A 19616-nucleotide genomic window follows, 5' to 3' on the forward strand; every position below is an offset into this window, starting at 1 on the left:
CCCACCCACGCTGCCCTCCTATTAAACATTTTAAATGTAGAACAATAAATACCTTGTACTCTGTACTAAGTACCTTTCCCATCGTTACCAGCTTCTATCTGCAGCCTTTCCAATGTCAGTCCCTATGTAAAGGGGTGAATACCCTGACGTACAGACAAGCAATCCTTGAAATTCAATCAAAAGGAAGAATTTCAAATGAACTTTAAAATTCAAGTTGTGTTGAAATTGCCTAAAACAGCACTATAGGGTGACGCTTCAGAACATGAACTCTGGAGCCATTCTATTACGTTTGATTCCAGACTCTGACCCTGGCTAGCTTAATGACCTTAATGACCTTGGGAACGTTATTTAATCTATTTCTATTTCAATTTTCTCATACATAATACAATAATAGCAGTTCCTACCCTAAAGAGTCATGTGAAGATTAAATGAATTAATCTTTGTATGTCTCTAACAGCAGTGCCTGGCACAAGGTGAACACAAAACAAGTGTGAAACAATGTCAGGATTGTTATTATTGATGCCACAAAGCTCTTATCACTGGTATAGAGAGAGAAACCTGATACAGTGAACTTCCCTGGCTAGTAGAGAGGAAATAATTCCAAGTCCTATGACTATATCTGTGTTTGGTTACCCTCTGCTGTATTTGCAAAATTATATTCCATACTCCAGTTACTGCTGGACTTCTCAGAGCCTTTAGTGTGCTAATGCAAGATCATTTCCCCAATGGAAACACATTATATCCCTAAATTATTTTACCAATGCCTTGAAGATTTAGTGCCAAAGGAAACAAAGTTTCAGAAACAATGGTGGGGGGCAGTGATCTTGAAAGGCAGATGAAGTGTGCCTGAGCTGTTTAAAAAAAAAAAAAAGGTTGGGGGGAGGGGCTTGAACTGGGAAAGTGATTGGAAACTGGTCAGAAAGAAATAGGTAAAGGCAAGGGCTCAGCAGTGTGCTGTGGCCAGCTCGTAATGAAGAGTCAAGGATACATTTTCAGGAATTTTAAGAGCTAGTGTTTAAATAGCTTTTTAAAAGCAACAACAAATAAATAATTATTTCCAGCTTTATTGGGGTATAATCGACAAATAAGATTGCAAGATATTTAAAATATGCAATGTGATGATTTGATGTATAGACCCATGGCAGGATTCCCCCATCAAGCTATTAATACAGTCATCACCTCCCATGTTTATCTTTCATTATTTTTTTTGTGTGAGAACATTTAATTTCTATTAACAAATTTCAGTGCTTTTTCTGTTTTTTGGGTTTTTTTTAGAGATTTTATTTATTTATTTGACAGAGAGAGATCACAAGTAGGCAGAGAAGCAGGCAGAGAAAGAGGAGGAAGCAGGCTCCCTGCTAAGCAGAGAGCCCGATGCAGGGCTTGATCCCAGAACCCTGAGATCATGACCTGAGCCAGAGGCAGCAGCTTAACCCACTGAGCCACCCAGGCGCCCCAACAAATTTCAATTTTAAAATACAGTGTTATCAGCTACAGCTACCATTCTATATAACTGAAAGTTCATACCCTTTTGCCAACCTTTTCCTATTTCTCCATCTCTCAACCCTGGCAACCACCTCTCTACTCTAAACAGAGGCATTAGTAAAAAATAAATTAAATAAGCTTACAATTAAATCTGTAATATTTAGGTGACCATTAGTACTCGAAAGCCCTACCGGGTATTTATTTATTTGTTTATTTATTTTTAAAAGATTTTATATATTTATTTGACAGAGATCACAAGTAGAGAGAGGGGGAAGCAGGCTCCCTGCTGAGCAGAGAGCCCGATGCAGGGCTCCATCCCAGGACTCTGAGATCATGACCTGAGCCCAAGGCAGAGGCTTTGGGTATTTACCCGAAAGATACAGATGTAGTGAAAAGAAGGGCCATCTGTACCCCAATGTTCATAGTGGCAATGGCCGCAATCACCAGACTAGAAAGAACCAAGATGCCATTCAACAGATGAATGAATAAAGAAGATGTGGTCCATATACACTATGGAGTATTATGCCTCCATCAGAAAGGATGAATACCCAACTTTTGTATCAACATGGACAGGACTCGAAGAGATTATGCTGAGTGAAATAAGTCAAGCAGAGATAGTCAATTATTATATGGTTTCATTTATTTGTGGAGCATAAGAAATAACATCGAGGACATGGGGAGATGGAGAAGAGAAGTGAGTTGGGGGAAATAGGAGGGGGAGACAAACAATGAAAGACTGTGGACTCTGAGAAATAAACTGAGGGGCTTTGTGGGGGAGGGGAATTTGAGCCTGGTGATGGGTATTATGGAGCGCACATATTGCATGGAACACTGGGTGTGGTGCATAAACTATGAATTTTGGAAAACTAAAAAAAATAAAAAATTTTTGAAAGTACTAAAAAATAATGACTTTCTAAATATTCCCTGTATTTTTAATATCTATGCTCCTAAGGTTATTACACCTATTGTCTGTATGGTAGTGATACTATTGTTGTCTGTATGGCAGTGATACTACTATGGTAGAGATGTGGTATGACACAGCTCTTTCCAACTCTGTTAACTGACCTCAAGTTGGTAACTTGAAATAAGCCATGATAAGAGTATTTATGCCATGGAATTGGACAACTGCGCTGAATGTGGGCTTGATTTATTGTTTTGTAGATTGTAATTTAGGATGCAATGGAGAAAGCATTAATAACAGATTATACTCAAAAGCCTGTCAAGTTTGTAGTGGATACCTTGTCATTAACACAAAAAATTACAAAAATATTCTTTCAGTATTCAGTCTAACAGCTGCTTCAGAAAAGAAGTCAATATCATTAATGATTAACAAGTAAGTTTCTAACATACGTCTTGCTTCACTTTTATTTTGTTCATTAACGTGAATGAGAGTATCACCCAACATTCATGTCAGAACTAGTTGTGTGTAGGAGTGACAGTTCAGAAGGAGCTAGTTAGAGGAAGGACAGAAATGTTGTAGGTAGATGGGGAATATCATCGTTAGTAACAGTTACCTGGAACAGTCATTGTATTTTATGCAGCAAATATTCAATCATTTGTTGTCACTCTCTGAAAGGCCAAGATCAACAATATTCTGAAAAAGGGCAGCGCTGTTCTTAAATAATTTATTTTGGGGGCTCCAAGGACATGCTATTTTTCTCTCAGGTTAACCTCGGCAGTGGTTAAATTTATGTGTCAACTTGATTGAGCCAAGGGTTGCCCAGAAAACAGGTTATTTCTGGGGGTCTGTGAGGGTGTTTCTGAAAGAGATTAACATTTGAATCAGTAGACCCAGTACTGTAGTCTGCCCCCACCCCTGCCCCCTCAATGTGAGTAGGCATCTTTCTATCCATTGAGGGCCTGAACAGAGCAAAAAGAAGAGGAAAGAAAGATTTGTTCCCTTCCTGTACACTTGCTTGAGCTAGGACATCTTTTTATCCCTTTGAACTGGGATTTATACCATCAGTTCCTCTGGTTCTCAGCCCTTCAGACTTGGACTGAATTATACCAGTTCCTGGGTCCTCAGCTTGCTGATGGCAGATCACAGGCCTTCTTAATCTCCATAATAACATGAGCAAATTCCTCATTATGCATATCATGTCTATATAATATTATAAATATTATATTATGTAATCATACTATATAGAATTATATCACATACATATAATATATAATATTATATATAATGTTTCTATGGAGAATCCTGAGTAATACAATTCCCTTTCAGATTAAGTTAATTTTTTAATTTTTTTCTTTTTTCAAATTTCTTTTATATGCTGAGTTTATGAGGCCATATCAATTTTTCTGATATTTTCTTCCAGTTAAAGAAGTCATAGTTTAAACTCAATAATGTGGACCCACAAAGGAAGCTTGTAGATTAAAAAATAAACTTGTAAAAAAAATAAATAAAAAAAGATAAACTTGTAAACTTAGAATGTGTGATCTGAAGGGGAACTCAGAGATTACTTGATCCGTTGCAAATACTGGCCAGATTCACATTATACTTTCATTACGTACTTTTTGGTTTTTTTTTTAAGATTTTATTTATTTATTTGACAGACAGAGATCACAAGTAGGCAGAGACACAGGCAGAGAGAGGAAGGGAAGCAGGCTCCCTGCTGAGCAGAGAGCCCAATTCAGGGCTCACCCAGGACTCTGGGATCATGACCTGAGCTGAAGGCAGAGGCTTCACCCACTGAGCCACCCAGGTACCCCGGTACAGCATATTTTGAATAGCAAAGAACAAGAACACTGATATGTAAGCAGGTAATGTTGTAACCATTTAATGTAAGAAAGACTGACAACCTGGCTGGCTTAGTCCATATGATGAGGGAACAGAAGGCTGGCTGAGGACAGAGCAAAAGCTGACACCCTGCAAACTTCCCTCACCCCCACTCCTGGGTGGGACTTATGTGACATTCTTTAGGAATCTCCCAACTACCTTAATGTTAATACCTTACAAGAGGGAAAAACCTTGACAATGACAAGGCCTCAAGGGATCCAGTATCTTGTAAGTCGTCTTTAGTACATCGAAGTTCTGTTGAATCCTGCCTTTTCCTTCCCCCAACCCCCTGTACAGACCCTGCCCTCCTCATAACCCCAGGGCAGCAGCTCTTTAGGCCCACAGTGCTGTCCCCGTGCTTTAATAAACCACCATTTTGCACCAAAGATGTCTCAAGAATTCTTTTATTTTATCTTCAGGAAGATTAATGGACCTCAGGGAGTTATTATACACTTTTGCCTTTTTTTTTTTTTTTTTTTTGGTAATGTCTAAAAGTTTTCTTTATAAGAGAGATCAGAAGAAATAGAAAAAATATTCCATAAAGAAGATATGTTAAGATTGGTTTTAGCAGCGTTTGTCCACCCTAACTTTGGTCTTTGGACAGAGAGCTATGAGCCCATTCTGAAGTTGAAATTTAATGATGACTACATTGTATAAAAGTCTGCATGTTTACATAGCTTCCAATCATATTTTACACTGGCTGAAAGAACTGACAACGTTCTCTCCATCTCTTATGATAGAAGAGATACCCTCTATTGGGGTGCCCTCCAATAAAACTCATTTTTCCACTTCTCCTTCCCCCAGATATCTCATGGAGTGACATCAATGCTCAGGTTTCAGGCACCACAGGGGACCTACCAAAGTTCCAGGCTATGACCTTTACTCTAGCTCATAGCTTTACTGATAACTACTTCAGCTCTGGGCAGCTGGTCACCTCTCTTCCTCCATCTTGCCAAACACCTGTCAATAGTAGCACATTCCTCTGTTTTTAACAGTCTCTCAGGCACATTCACTGTTCACTACTCATGATCCCTTTGTGAAATGTGTATGCTTATCTGAACATTTCCCCCAACTCCCATTTTTATGCTAATGGAGCATGAGGGAAAATGTTTGAATTCTCTCATCATGTTCCACAGCCCTGAACCCAGACTCTTATGTCTATAGAAAATTTAAATTCATGTTAAAGATTCCCAGTCTGGTGTTTTCAAAAGCATGTTATACAGATTATTTTTAGGCATTTGGCAGAAAAAAAGATTGCTTTACCGTAGGAATCCTGAGAGCCCTTAACATGCTAACAGGGTTGTTATTTCATAGAGGCTTAAAGAACACAGCATTTCCCAAATGTATGTGGTCACGGAAATTGTATTCCTAAGCACTCTTTGGGATCTGTATTTTGTGGAATATGCTTTGGCAACTAATACGACCCTCATTTACAGAAGGGGTAAGCAGGCTGTAGAAAGCAGTGGTGGCTTGCCTAGACTCGCTCAGAGGTGTCAGCCTAGACTTGGCTGACAAGAACACTTGTGTCCTTCCTCTCACACTCAAGTTTTCAATCTCTTTGTGCGTCTAGCCACCCCCTTTCTTGGTTCTAATAGTCAATAGACCGCATATAACAGGTAAATCAGACGTGGGTAAGACTCAAGATAATATTCGTTCTTAGGTGTCATGATCTCAGGGTCCTGATAGAGGCCCCACATTGGTCTCGCTGCTCAGTGGGGAATCTTCTTCTCCCTCTCCCTTTGTGCTCTCTCTTTCTCATTTTCTCTCTCTCTTGCTCTTTCTCAAGTCAATAAATAAAATTTTTTAAAAACAAGGCGAAGGGTGGCTCAGTGGGTTGAGCCTCTGCCTTCAGCTCGGGTCATGATCTCAGGGTCTTGGGATCAAGCCCCACGTCGGACTCTCTGCTCAACGGGGAGCCTGCTTCCCCCTCTCTCTGCCTGCCTCTCTGCCTATTTATGATCTCTCTCTCTCTCTCTCTCTCTCTGTGTCAAATAAATAAATAAATAAAATCTTTTTAAAAATTTAAAAACAAGGTGAAACTTGTTAAAAAATTAAAAAAGATTCATTCTGAGGCAAAATTCCCCCTTAACTGTGAAACTTTAAGATGAGACAAGGTAACTGCTTCCAAAATACCTTGGTGGAACAGGCATAGGATAGACATTCCTGATCCAAAAAGGAGAAATAGGAAAGAAGGAAGGGGGGCATGTCCATGTAGATTCAAAACCCAACCAGGCAAACTTCATGAACTCTGTTCTCCATGCCCCACAGGGACAGGTAAAGTACCCCACCTTCTGGACTCACTGGGGCAGGGGTCCCACCATCTAGACCCTCTGAAGTGGTGGTCTTGCCCTCAAAGCTCTGCTGGGCAGGGGTTGACCCCAGAGCTCTGGGAGGTCCCTCTTTGGACAGAGGTTGTCTGACTTGTTGAAAGCCGGGCAATGATGCCCTGTTTTGAAGCCACGGTGGCAGCCATCATGATCTCTGAATTCATTCTTCTCTTGTTTTCAAGAATAGCACACACGGGGCGCCTGGGTGGCTCAGTGGGTTAAAGCCTCTGCTTTCAGCTCAGGTCATGGTCTCAGGGTCCTGGGATTGAGCCCCACATCGGGCTCTCTGCTCAGCAGGGAGCCTGCTTCCTCCTCTCACTCTGCTTGCCTCTCTGCCTACTTGTGATCTCTGTCTATCAAATAAATAAATAAAATCTTAAAAAAAAAAAAAAAAAGGATAGCACACATTAGTTTGTAGCCGTATTGCTCTACAGTCCTGTCCTGTAAAATCCAAGAACTAATGTCTGTCTTTCATGACTTTCCACTCTTTCCTCTTCAGTTTAAACTGGCATTTTCCTGCTTGGGTGGCTAATTAAGTCTGGGCTTTACTACATTATTCTTTATCAAAGTGATGCTTGGTCATTCCCTTAGTGCCCCCTTCCAAACCACACTTTCTCGTTTTCTGTAATATGGATGGGGTGAGAATTTTCCTTAAAGTTCCAGTTTCTTTTTGCTGAATCAATTCCTCTTCAAGTAATTTCTCTCTTCTCAAATTTTACTACAAGCAGAGTCCGAAAGAGCCAAGCCACATCTTCAATACTTGGCTTGCATATCTCTTCAGCAAAATATCTAATTTCACTGCTCACAAGTTCTAACTTCCACAAAACACTAGAACGCGAGTACAATTTAGCCAAGTTTTTTGCCAATTTATGACAAAGATCTATTTTCTTCCATTTCCCAATAAAAAGTCCCTCATTTCCATCTGAGACCTCATCAGAATGATCTTTACCATCCCTGTTCCTACCAACATTCTGCTCATGATTACGTATGTGTTCTCTAAGATGACTGGAATTTTGCTGATAACATTCCTTTTTCTTTCTTTTTTTTTTTTTTTCCCTGCGATCTCACCAGAAATGACCTTAGTGGTCCACTTGCAGCAATGCACCTTTTTTCCAGCATTAAAGCCCTCCTAGCCTCTACTTATCTATCCAGTTCAAAACCCACTTCCACATTCCTAGGAATTTATTACAGCAGCACCCCACTTCTTGGTACCCAATTCTGTCTTAGTTCAGGCTGCTATAACAAAATACCACAAACTGGTAGCATTATCAACAATAGGAATTAACTTCTCACAGTCCAGGATCCTGATGTCACCATGGTAGGTTCTGGGGAAAACCCTCCTCTCAGTGGCTAACTTCTTGTTGTATCCTCACTTGTGGATAAGAGAGAGAGAGGAAGTAAACTCTCTAGTGACTCTTGGAAGGACACTCATCCCATCCTGGGTTATCACAAAGACCAAAGTAAGAACCACTGAAACGTTTAAAGAAGTATTTTGCATTTGCAAAGCCTGGTTGCATTTGCAAAGCCTGGTTGTGGCCATCAAGAAGAGGTGGAAGACAGTTGCAATTATCCTACCAGGGGTAATGACGGCCATGCTAAGGGAGCAGCAGCATGGACAGGGAGAAGCAGAGAGCATTCCCAAGTGGAGTAACAGGATTTGGTGCTTGGCATGTTGGGAGAGCTGAGACAAAGCAAGTGAAGGATAAGCTGGGTAGGATAACTCACAGAATAAGGACCTCAGCAGGAACAGATTTAATGGAGGGGAAATAAGAGTATTTAACAGATATGCTAAGAAGAGACTACTAAGATATATTTCTTAAGTTAACACTCTGTGTAAGCCAAATGTGAAATGTATATTGAAACTGTATTCATGTCTATGTTACACTGTCATATTATTGTGACACAGCAGCAGGGAATATAATAGTAGAGAATTACTTTGGCATAAACTAGTACAATTTGAAAACATTATTGGGTGCCTAGGTGGCTCAGTGGGTTAAGTCCCTGCCTTCAGCTTAGGTCATGATTTCAGAGTTTGGGGATTGAGGCCTGCATCGGGCTCTCTGCTCAGCGTGGAGCCTGCTCTCCCCGCCTCCCCTGCCTGCCTCTCTGCCTAATTGTGATCTCTCCCTCTCTCTCTCTGTCAAATAAATAAATAAAATCTTAAAAAAAAAAAAATTCTTTACTCCTTTTCTAAAAATACATTATTCCTAATCTTTAACTGCTGCTATATATCACCCTGACTCTTCTGGTTTTAAGTGTATTTTCAATATTAAAAAATTATAAAATCACAAAAGAGAAACTGAAAGTCCAAAGTTATCAGATGGAAACAAGTATAAATTGTGAGCTATAGATGGCCTAAAATTTCTGTACTTTATGGGCATTATATGCATTTGTTTCATACTTCCAGACTGTTGTGTGCTCCTTTTAAAATATTTTTTTAACAGTTGGTAAAAAGTTCCCCATGTGGGAATACCTACAATTATAGCAGCTGACATTTATAGCAATGACAAGTCTGAATAAAACAATTGTCATCTCCATTTAGGGATGGTTTATAATACCAATTGAATCCTTTCAAGAAAGCACTGACTTTTAAATGGGGCCCAACTAAATTTGTGTTCCTATATGCTTGGAGCTATCATACTAACCTCGAGATCAAAACAACATGCTACTAACATTAAAAAAAATCGTCCTCCCAAATTGGGCAAAAGTTTAAACACCTCATAGCAAAACATATTCTGAAAATAAATTACAAACTTAATGTGTTAGCTAAATTGACAGAAGTCTCTGGAATTTTCAAAAAGTAATTCTTGGGTTTGAAAATCAATAAGGACTCTCGCCCTTTATCATCAAGTGAGGACACCAAAAACAATACGAATCCATTTAAAAGTGAAAAAGAAAAGTATAGCCCCAAATTGAAGAATTCCTTCTTTATTTATCACAATTGAATTTTGCTTTTTTGTCCTCATTTTTGTTTTAAATGAATTTCACCATTTTTTTAAATGAAAAAGTGGTAGAAAACAATTAAAGAAAGGAATTCTTATTCACTTCCTTCTGGTTGTATGGGAAATACCTCCAGATATATTAGAAACATTGTCACGTGGTAGTATTTTCCTGATCAGAACATTTCAGAGTGTACAAGCAGAAGATGCCAGATGCCATGGGGTCATATATCAGCAAACAGAGTAGATTTCCTGTTTCTCTAGCCCTAGGAAGTACGCATAGCTCATTCACTCACGTTTACAATTAGCTGGTAATCAAACCTTCATTATGGGTTTGAAAATATTAAAGAACAGCCAAAGCAGCCAGAAATATAAGATGCAAAGAGAAGGAAAGTGCATTGCAATGATCCTGTATTTCCTGCTACTTTTTCCTCTTAGACTTTGCTAATTCACAGCTCAGGGCACCAATGTCAGAGATATTATATTCTAAAGTATGTGGCTGGCTGCCGCACTAGGCAAAAATTAGAGTTCAGGACAGCAAAGACAGTTATTGCTTGAAAGACAATATTCTGAAGAAAAATAAGCCCAAGGTTCTGCATGAATTTTAGTCCTAAAACATTTGCCAGTCCTAAGCCTTACACTCGTGATAGACAGAAATTGGAGTTCATAGCCTGTTAAGGAGGTAGGGCCTGGTAAATATGCCAGGATTTCATTTAATAACCTTAAAATCTTTGGATCTACCAGTGTTCAGAAATGCTATATTAAAACTTCAAATCATTTCAGTCCCTAATTGAGTCAGGGTATCTTGCTGGTACTATATCTTTCTACCAAAAGAAACTTAAAATTTCTTTGGAGTAAATTAACATCTCCTAAAATTTTTCATGGACAATATCCAACACCCAGTCCAAAATTAACAGGCATACATATACGAAGAATCAAATGACTTAAAGCCAAGAGAAAAATAAAAAATGGAAATAAATCAATAAATGATCAAGATACTGTCTGTAGTTACCCAACACAGACTTTAAAACAACCATGATTAATATTTTCAAGAAAAGAGGTTTTAAAAAAAGGAATTTCACCAGCGAATTTAATCTACTACAAAAAGCATCTAATTGAAATTATGGAACTTAAAAATACACAACCACTATTTAAAAGTCAAGTTCAGGGCGCCTGGGTGGCTCAGTGGGTTAAGCCGCTGCCTTCGGCTCAGGTCATGATCTCAGGGTCCTGGGATCGAGGCCCGCATCGGGCTCTCTGCTCAGCAGGGAGCCCGCTTCCCTCTCTCTCTCTCTCTGCCTGCCTCTCCATCTACTTGTGATTTCTCTCTGTCAAATAAATATATAAAATCTTTAAAAAAATAATAATATAATAAAATAAAAGTCAAGTTCAATAAATGGGTATAATATCATAGACAGCAAAATACAAGATTCATGACCTGGAATCGTGTTCAATAAAAAACATCCAAACTTGGTACCCACCAAGACAAAAAGATTTTAAAAATACAAAAAAGAACGTAACTGAACTTCCTAAAATAGAAGGGAAGAAATAACTGGCTAAAAATGTTACCAAACTAATGAAAGACACCAGAAACTTAACAAACACTTTGTACCCTGAGCAGAGAGAGGTACAAATTTTGAAACTTTAGAAAACGATGCTTATATACATCATAATAAAACAACTGAAAGAGAAAGTCTGAGAAGGACTCAGAGGAAAAAAGACATTGCCTTCAAAGAGGTAACAAAAGATCAGCAGCTGACTTTTCAAAAATTTCAATAGAGATGTTAGAATCCGGAAGAAAATTACATGATATCTTTATTTATTTATTCATTCATTTATTTATTTATTTATTGGAAAGGATATCTTTAAGTGCTGAACAAAATAACCTCCAACTTACAATTCTATGTCAAGGGAAAATAGCCTTCTAAAATGAACACAAAGTGAATATGTTTTTAGACAAGCAAAAACTGAATTTTGTTGCTACTATAGCAATGCTTAATGGAATTCTTCAGGCAAAAGGAAAGTGATCCCAGATGGAAGGTGAATCGTACAAGAAGAAATGAAGAGCACAAAAAAGAACAAATAGATGAGTAAACCTAAGTGATTATTAAATATAAAAATAGATAAAATAAATAAAATGGGGCACCTGGGTGGCTCAGTGGGTTAAGCCGCTGCCTTCGGCTCAGGTCATGATCTCAGGGTCCTGGGATTGAGTCCCGCATCGGGCTCTCTGCTCAACAGGGAGCCTGCTTCCTCCTCTCTGCCTGACTCTATGCCTACTTGTGATCTCTCTCTGTCAAATAAATAAATAAATAAAATCTTTTAAATAAATAAATAAATAAATAAAATGATCCAAAGTATGAAAAACGCGGCCGTCTGAAAAGCTCTGCCCCATCAGACCTTTGAGCCATTATTCTAGTTGTTTGGGTCTGACAGACATAAGCACAAGGCACTGCGAGAAGGCAGGACAAAGGCATTCTGTGTCCTTGGGGACACAGAACTAAGATCTCCTGAGATAGCAATAGATATAAATTACCTCTGATTACTCCACTTCATAAATTCTTTACTCCTGACAAATTTACCAGACCACAGTTTCTTATACATACATATACATATACACAACACAATTTCTTTGCTTAAGATGTTTGCTTTTGCTATTTTCAGACTAAAATGCAAACATCCTCTCCACCTCACTTCCCAATCTCCATATGTTCAAGTCTTTCAGGTTTGAACATCAGTGCCTCTATCCCTTTTACGACTACCATGGTCACACACCACCAGCCATGCCTGACACTCCAACCCAAAATGCAATGATCTCTTTTATAACAGGAATGTGTGTTTATATCATCTTTTCTATTAGGATTCTATTTGTTCCTTTAAGAACTTTTGATCTTGGGTAGCCTGGGTGTCTCAGTCGCTTAAGCATCTGCTTTGGCTCAGGTCATGATCCCAGGGTCCTGGGGTCGAGTCCCAGCATGGGCTCCTTGCTTAGCCGGGAGCCTGCTTGTCCATCTCCCTCTGCCTGCCTTTCCCCTGCTTGTGTACTCCCTCTCTGTCAAATGAATAAACAAAATATTTTGTTTATTCTGTCAAATGAATAAACAAAATATTTTGTTTATTCATTTGACAGAGAGAGAGAGATCACAAGCAGGCAGAGAGGCAGGCAGAGAGAGAGGGGGAAGCAGACTCCCCGCTGAACAGAGAGCCCGCTGTAGGTCTCCATCCCAGGATCCTGAGATCATCACCTGAGCTGAAGGCTGGGGCTTAACCCACTGAGCCACCCAGGCGCCCCTGAATAAACAAAATCTTAATAAATAAATAAATAAATAACTATCTAACGTCCATTCTCCACTCCTTCCTGACATTCATGATGCGGTGGGAGATTCAATGTGCTCAGCTTAAAAATGAAACAAACTAAACAAACAAAAAAGATAGTCTTTCTTGAAGCTAAGGATAGGTCATGTGACATAGGGTCTGGTCATTGAAATGGAAGCAGAAATTAACTATCAATTTCTCACAGTTTTGGTTTTTTGGAACACACATTACCCTCCCTTTCTGTCCACCTCCCTGGAATATGAACATAGAGACTAGAACTCCAGCTGCAACAGATATTAGGTAACTGGAAGAAAAGGCCAAGAGAGTTGTGAAGACCTCTGTTCTGATTTCTCAAGGTGTGGAACCAATGCTAGCAATTGCACACCTTCAGATGTCTGTGAGAAAAATAAACATGTGGGGTTTTTTTTTTAACACCCAAATTAAAGGGTTTTGGTAACATTTGGCTGAAATTTAATCCTAAGAGTATGATCCATTTCTTGTAAGTTTCTACCCTCAACTACTTAAGACACCATGTTTTCTCAATAAAATAGGCATGAATGAATGAACTAAGAAATCATACTAAACAACCATTTCACTATTCATGGCAACATGTGTTTGAAATGCCTAGAAAGTGCAAAAAACAATACCAAGCACAATGGCAAGCAGTATTACCCCAAATTAAAATAGATTAATGGGCATCACGAGTCCTAGAATACCCATTTGGAAAAATCAAAAGGAGTCATTGTCCTATCCAAGATCTGTCAGTGAGGCATAGATCCTTAGGACTACCAACTTCTTGCATGAAGAAGCAGTGAGACTATAGAATTGGACCTACTCAAATTATCCTCTTTCCTGCGATCACCTAGGTCAGAAATGGAGAGGGAGTTGATCCTGCCAATGGAGAAAATCAGTAGAATCAATCCTAGGCCAACAGGGAATGCAGGAGCAGAGGAAGTACAGTGGGGGCAGTGTAAGTTCAACACTTCGTCCTTCAGAAAAGTCTCCAAGGAACATGCCAATGTTGACGGATAGGGAAATGAAGTGTCTCCCCTTCTCTATTCAAGAACTTTTTTGTGTTGAGGACTCTGACTCTACCGGTCAGTTTTTTACTTCAGAAACAGAAGTAACTCTGTATTACAGAAAGCTCTGCATTATAGAAGGCTCACAGACTTCTCTACTTAAGGCCTAGCTCCTGGACCAGCAGCGTGAACATCAACTGGGAGCTTGTAGTAAAGCTGAATCTTGGCCTCCACTTTGGACTATTGATTCAAGTGCTTTTGTACTTTTTAAAGTTTGAGGTACACTGTGCTAGCAGGCATTTTCAAGTATTGTCTGTCTTGATGTTTGAGTAGTTATTTAGCTATATGCAAGTCAAGCCAGACAGCAGAAAACGTCCTTTCCCTTTGGTCTGTCAATCTTTTTATTAATAATTTATCCAGGGATTATGACTTCTCTAAATTCTAGGTAGCAAATAATTTTTTAGAAAGTCTTTCATACAATTTTTCTTTTCCACACTATTTTGTTCCAGGATTCTGTTAGAAAAATAATCTTGAGATAAAGTGACAGATGAAAGAGTCCCCTTTTCTTCCCTTTCCCACTTCATTATCCTGAAGTGCTATTCATCTGGAATTGCATTTACTAAATCCAGAAATTGGTCCCTTTAGTAATACTTTTGTTATCTATCTCAAGGTGAAGTTTTATCTGTGTATCTAAGAGCCTACTAACCGTGGGGAATTGAACCATCGTTTTATCCTTTTTGCCAATATACTCTCTTTTTAAAAATTTTTGTTACTGAAGTAGAGTTGACATATGATGTTCTATTAGTTTCAGGTGCACAACACGGCGATTCAACAATTCTGCATATTACGCAATACTCAACCACGATTAGGTGTAGTCAGCATCTGTAGGAAACTTCTGGATGAACGGCATGAAGAAAGGCCAAATGACTTGATTGGAGGAAGATGATCCATTTTGCAGTCATTTTCAGACATTCATAAAGAAAATGAATTATAACAAGGTTAGATAATTGGAGCTCTTTCTGCTACCCATGCCTATCCCAGAAATGATACAACTGTGGGTGAACTTATTGTCTCTACATTTCTTCAAAGACAGATGTCAGGGTAGACACAGTGTTCATTTACCAAGGGCTCATTCTTCCTGTCCACAGATAGGCACATTCCTCAGGAGTAGTGACTGCAGTTTTAAAACTTACAGCCCTGATGTACAGAGAAAATACAGTTTCTTTACTTTCTCTGTAATCTATTGGATTTTTCCTAATACCTAGAAACAGGCTTCTAGGTAGTAGGGCTTCTAGGTAGTTCAACCTCGTCTGTGTAGTTTGATACAATAGTCTCTTAGGTTAAATGCTTGTCTTTTCCCGGTCAAAGGCTCAGGCCTAGAGGTTCTGCCCCTACCCAGGCCCTCTCCAAGAAGGTCCTGGTTGTATGGATTCATACTTTGTGTTGTCCTTTCTTTGCTCAGGAGTAGCTGCTTTGAGCTGTAGTCTGGTGGCTCTTAGGAACCACCAGGCATGACTGCTCCCAGCCCTGAGCTTGCAGGCTTCTGCTGCTGAAGTTTGCAGCTGGATCTCTCAGTTTACACATCCTGCTATCCCTGAGTGACTTGGCCTTGCTGTGGGTCATGCTGTAGACTCCTGTGAGACCCTGGAATGTTCTCCATTTATACCTTGGCAGAAGCTACCCAACCCAAATCCTCTATCGCACAGTCACTTGATGCCTTGCCTTGGGCACCTGGAGTAGATCTCTAAGTCACAATTGAGCTTCCTTCAGCAACAGCCAAGGGCCATGTAGGCACCTCTTGAGTCCTTCCTCTGCCTCCCTTGCTATATTCTGCCAATGAGATATGCCATGGCCTTGGCCATGATGGAAGTAGATGCCAGTGGGACAGAATTCTGCAAAACCCATGTGAGGGATAGAGGAATAGGAAGAACTTAAGAGCCTTGTATTCTATCTTCTCACTCTGCCTCTCTCCGCTCTTCCTTAAAATCTCTAGGACTGGGGGGGGGGGGGTGGTCACAAAGTAAGTTTTTGGCTTTCCAAACCCTCTACACCAGTGCTATTCAGATGGATGCCAAGCCATGGGCTATTATTGGCTCACAACAAAATACACAGAAATTGAGGGTAAATTTTTGGATACACTTAGAGCAATTTGACAGAGTAATGTTATATATGTTGAATCTAATAAAAATGTGGGGCTTTTATTCTATATGTTTTTGTTTTTCTATTTGATTTTTCTCAGAATTCATTTTTATTATACTTTACAAAATTATAGGTGCAAAATATCTTGGAAACCTTAAAAAAATTGTCCTTCCTCTGAGGTTTGAAAGGCCCTGATCCTCATCATATCTACTTTTCATTAGCAAGCTTCATGCCTGGGATCCCAGATGGAAGGGGCATCCTCTCTGTGCTCTGAGAGAAAAGTGAGGTGGGTCTACCAGACTTGAGCTTGGATACACTAATGAAATTTATAACATCTTTTTTTCCTTGACAAAGCCTACCTTTGGAGCTTATTTTCAAGTTGCAGAGGCACGCTGAAATTTAATTTGACAAAGTTACATAGACTCCCTGTGTTCAGTTGGGGACTGTGTTCTGACACCTTTCCCCCAAAGCACTGAAACCCATTGTTTCATGGAGTGAGAAGCCCTAAAGCATCTACAAGATAAGGAGATCTACTGGATAAGGAGAAGACACATCAAAAGGAACATTATCCTGAAGTGGCTGATGTAAAGAGGATTGGTTGGAGAATGGCTCTATTTCAAGAAAAACTGAAAAGAAAGTGTTTCATAATATTAAAAAAGCTTATATCAGCAATATATAATATAATACAATGTGTCCCATGTGTTTCTGTTCTTTTCAAGAGAGGAAAATCCCTAGCAAACCACCAGCATTCATGTATACTTTGTAATACCTGCAGCAAATATTGGGTTTTGCTCAGTCTTTTCCAGTCCCAAGACCAATGAAAAGAATTTGTAGACCACATTTGAATAACCACAAATTGAGTACTGTTCCCTAGAGAGAGCTCACACAAGCTGGGATGCCTGAAGTGGTTCTGGCACTAAATGGGTGAATATTATTACTATTAATATTTAATTAAGTTTCTGGCTGAGTATCTCGCTAAGAGGATCTCTAAAAACTAACCTAACACCATTATGCTAACAAAATAAGACCTAAATTAGGAAGAGCCGCAATGATTTTTCATTATACTGAACTACTTTGGAGATCATGTTGAATCTCCTTGAAGTTGGTTTCTAAAATATGGTGTCTCTGTCACTGCTCAACTGAAGAAAGGTTATATTGTGCTTAAACATAATTGTCTTGAGTTTGTCTTGTGTCCCTGGGAGTACCTTTGTATCACACTCTTAACCACCATCCCATCCTCCACGTCCCAATTGCCTTCAATGCACCTGCCAAACTTGGTCTCAACTCCAATCAAAATGGGAAGGTTCTGACATGGGTTATCTACCCAAATTAATGGGTTAAATTTTGGTTTATACTTTCGTATGACTGTCAGTGTATATACTACTTGAGAGGTATTTGCATCTCCACTCTCTGCCCTGTTCTAGAATTGTCAGGCTTTTTTTCCCCCCCATTCAGTAGACTTCAGACAACTGCAAGTCATGTTAGATTTGATTTATCTCATCTGAGAGGGGAGGGACTTTCTTTCAAGTAAAATCTTTGGTCTTCCCCGCCCAGATGGGCCCCTGCTTCCTGAGCAGAATTCATACTATGAGTGATGTAGTTAAACAGCAGTGCTCTGCCTCACCAGCTTCTGAAATCAGGCATGGCCATGGCTCTCTTGCCTCGAAGATGACAAATTAGAAGAACATAGTTAATATATTAACATATAGGGACGCCTGGGTGGCTCAGTTGGTTAAGCAGCTGCCTTCGGCTCAGGTCATGATCCCGGCATCCTGGGATCAAGTCCCACATCGGGCTCCTTGCTCCGCGGGGAGCCTGCTTCTCCCTCTGACTCTGCCTGCCACTCTGTCTGCCTGTGCTCACTCTCACTCTCTCTGACTAAATAAATAAAATCTTTAAAATATATATATATATATTAACATATACTCACATTATAGATTAAATACATTATGTGTAATTATGTCTACTAAATTCAATTGCAATGGACTTATTGATATATTGTCAAATTTTATGGGAATTTGTCTCATTCGGTAGTTTTATGTATGTGTTTGTGTATGTATTATACATGAATACACATTTATTTACTTCTATCTGGTAGTTTTTTATTTTGGTGTCAATTTGTTTTTAGCTGTCAAATATTTCTATTAGTTGTCTTGGTTCACACCCCTGAGAAACGCAGCCTGGTGAGGATTCACCTGGAGGTGATCTGTTACTGAAGAGCTTCTAGGAGTTGGGAGAAGGGGGCAGGGACAAGACATGGAAGAGGAAGAAGCCAATCAGGGGTGTGATCCGCCTCAGAGTGAACCTGTGGGGAGCTCTGGAACGTAAATCACACAGCAGGGTTTGTTCTGACTTTCCAGGCAGAGAAGCAGGCTTGTGTAGCCTCACATCAGTCAGTCACTGGCTGACAGTCAGAGGATGGGAATATTCTCAGGCACTTGCCTTGCTGATAAAGCAGCTGATGTGCCCAAGGACAGTTCTCTGACAGACAATGGAGCCTTTAGCAGCACAGAATGCAGGGACTGGGGGACAGGAGCACAGCGTCGATGAGAGGGATTGGAAGGAAGGCATCTGGGCAGGACAAGTAGTGTCTGTCTGGTGTAACTGGGGTTGGAAGATCCTGAGCACCATGCCTGGAGCACGTAAGAGATGAAATAAGTCTTGAAATCCACATGGTTTCTTGCACATAACAGGCCTGCCAAGAGGTCTCCTCTTTTGCCCAATTTAATCCCATCTTTAGCTTCTCCTTTCCTCATTTAGCCCAAGAACTTCAGAGAGTGGTTTGTGGCATCTGGTATACTTAAATCTGCGAGGTCTCCAGAAGTAAACAGAGTAGATGAATGTTTCAGCATCTTATCTGGTAAAATGAAAGAAACAATTTGTTTTAATGATTTATCTATCTTCATTTGTATAATTTCGTATTTACGTGTCTTATTTTCTGATGGGTTCTTACTCAACAACGGTTCCTACTAATTTAGCCTTGAGTTGTTCTCTCTCTTATTTGTTTATTTGTTTCACACAGATTTATTTATTTATTTGAGAGAGAGAGAGAGAGCAGGGGAAAGGGCAGAGGGAGAAAGAGAAAGTCTCAAGCAGAGTCTGCACCACACTGCAGAACCCAAAGTGGGGATCAATCCCATGACCCCGAGATCATGACCTGAGCTAAAACCAAGAGTTGGACACTTACTGACTGAGCACCCAGAGGCCCCTCTCTCTTATTTAATGATCTGAATCCAACTGAAGAGATCCCAAGATCCTTTTTATAGCATGATGCTTGCACTCTAATTCTTATAAAGTGCAAAGCTTAGGTACAGATTAAAACTGTAAAAGAATGTAAGAGACTATTTCTTGATGGGAGAGAGACTCTACCAAAAAACTTTTTGAAAACCCCTGCTTCAGAAAAGAAATCCTCGTGCACTATTGATGGTATGCAAATTGGTGGTTTGCAAAGTGGTATAGCCACTGTGGAAAACAGTATGGAGATTTCTCAAAAAATTGAAAATAGAATTGCCATATGATTCAGTAATTCTACTACTGAGTATTTCCCCAAGGATACAAAAATACAATTAGGAAAGATATATGTACTCCTATGTTTATTGCAACATTATTT

This window comes from Mustela nivalis, assembly GCF_964662115.1.
Source record: "Mustela nivalis genome assembly, chromosome: 13".
NCBI classification, from domain to species: Eukaryota; Metazoa; Chordata; class Mammalia; order Carnivora; family Mustelidae; genus Mustela; species Mustela nivalis.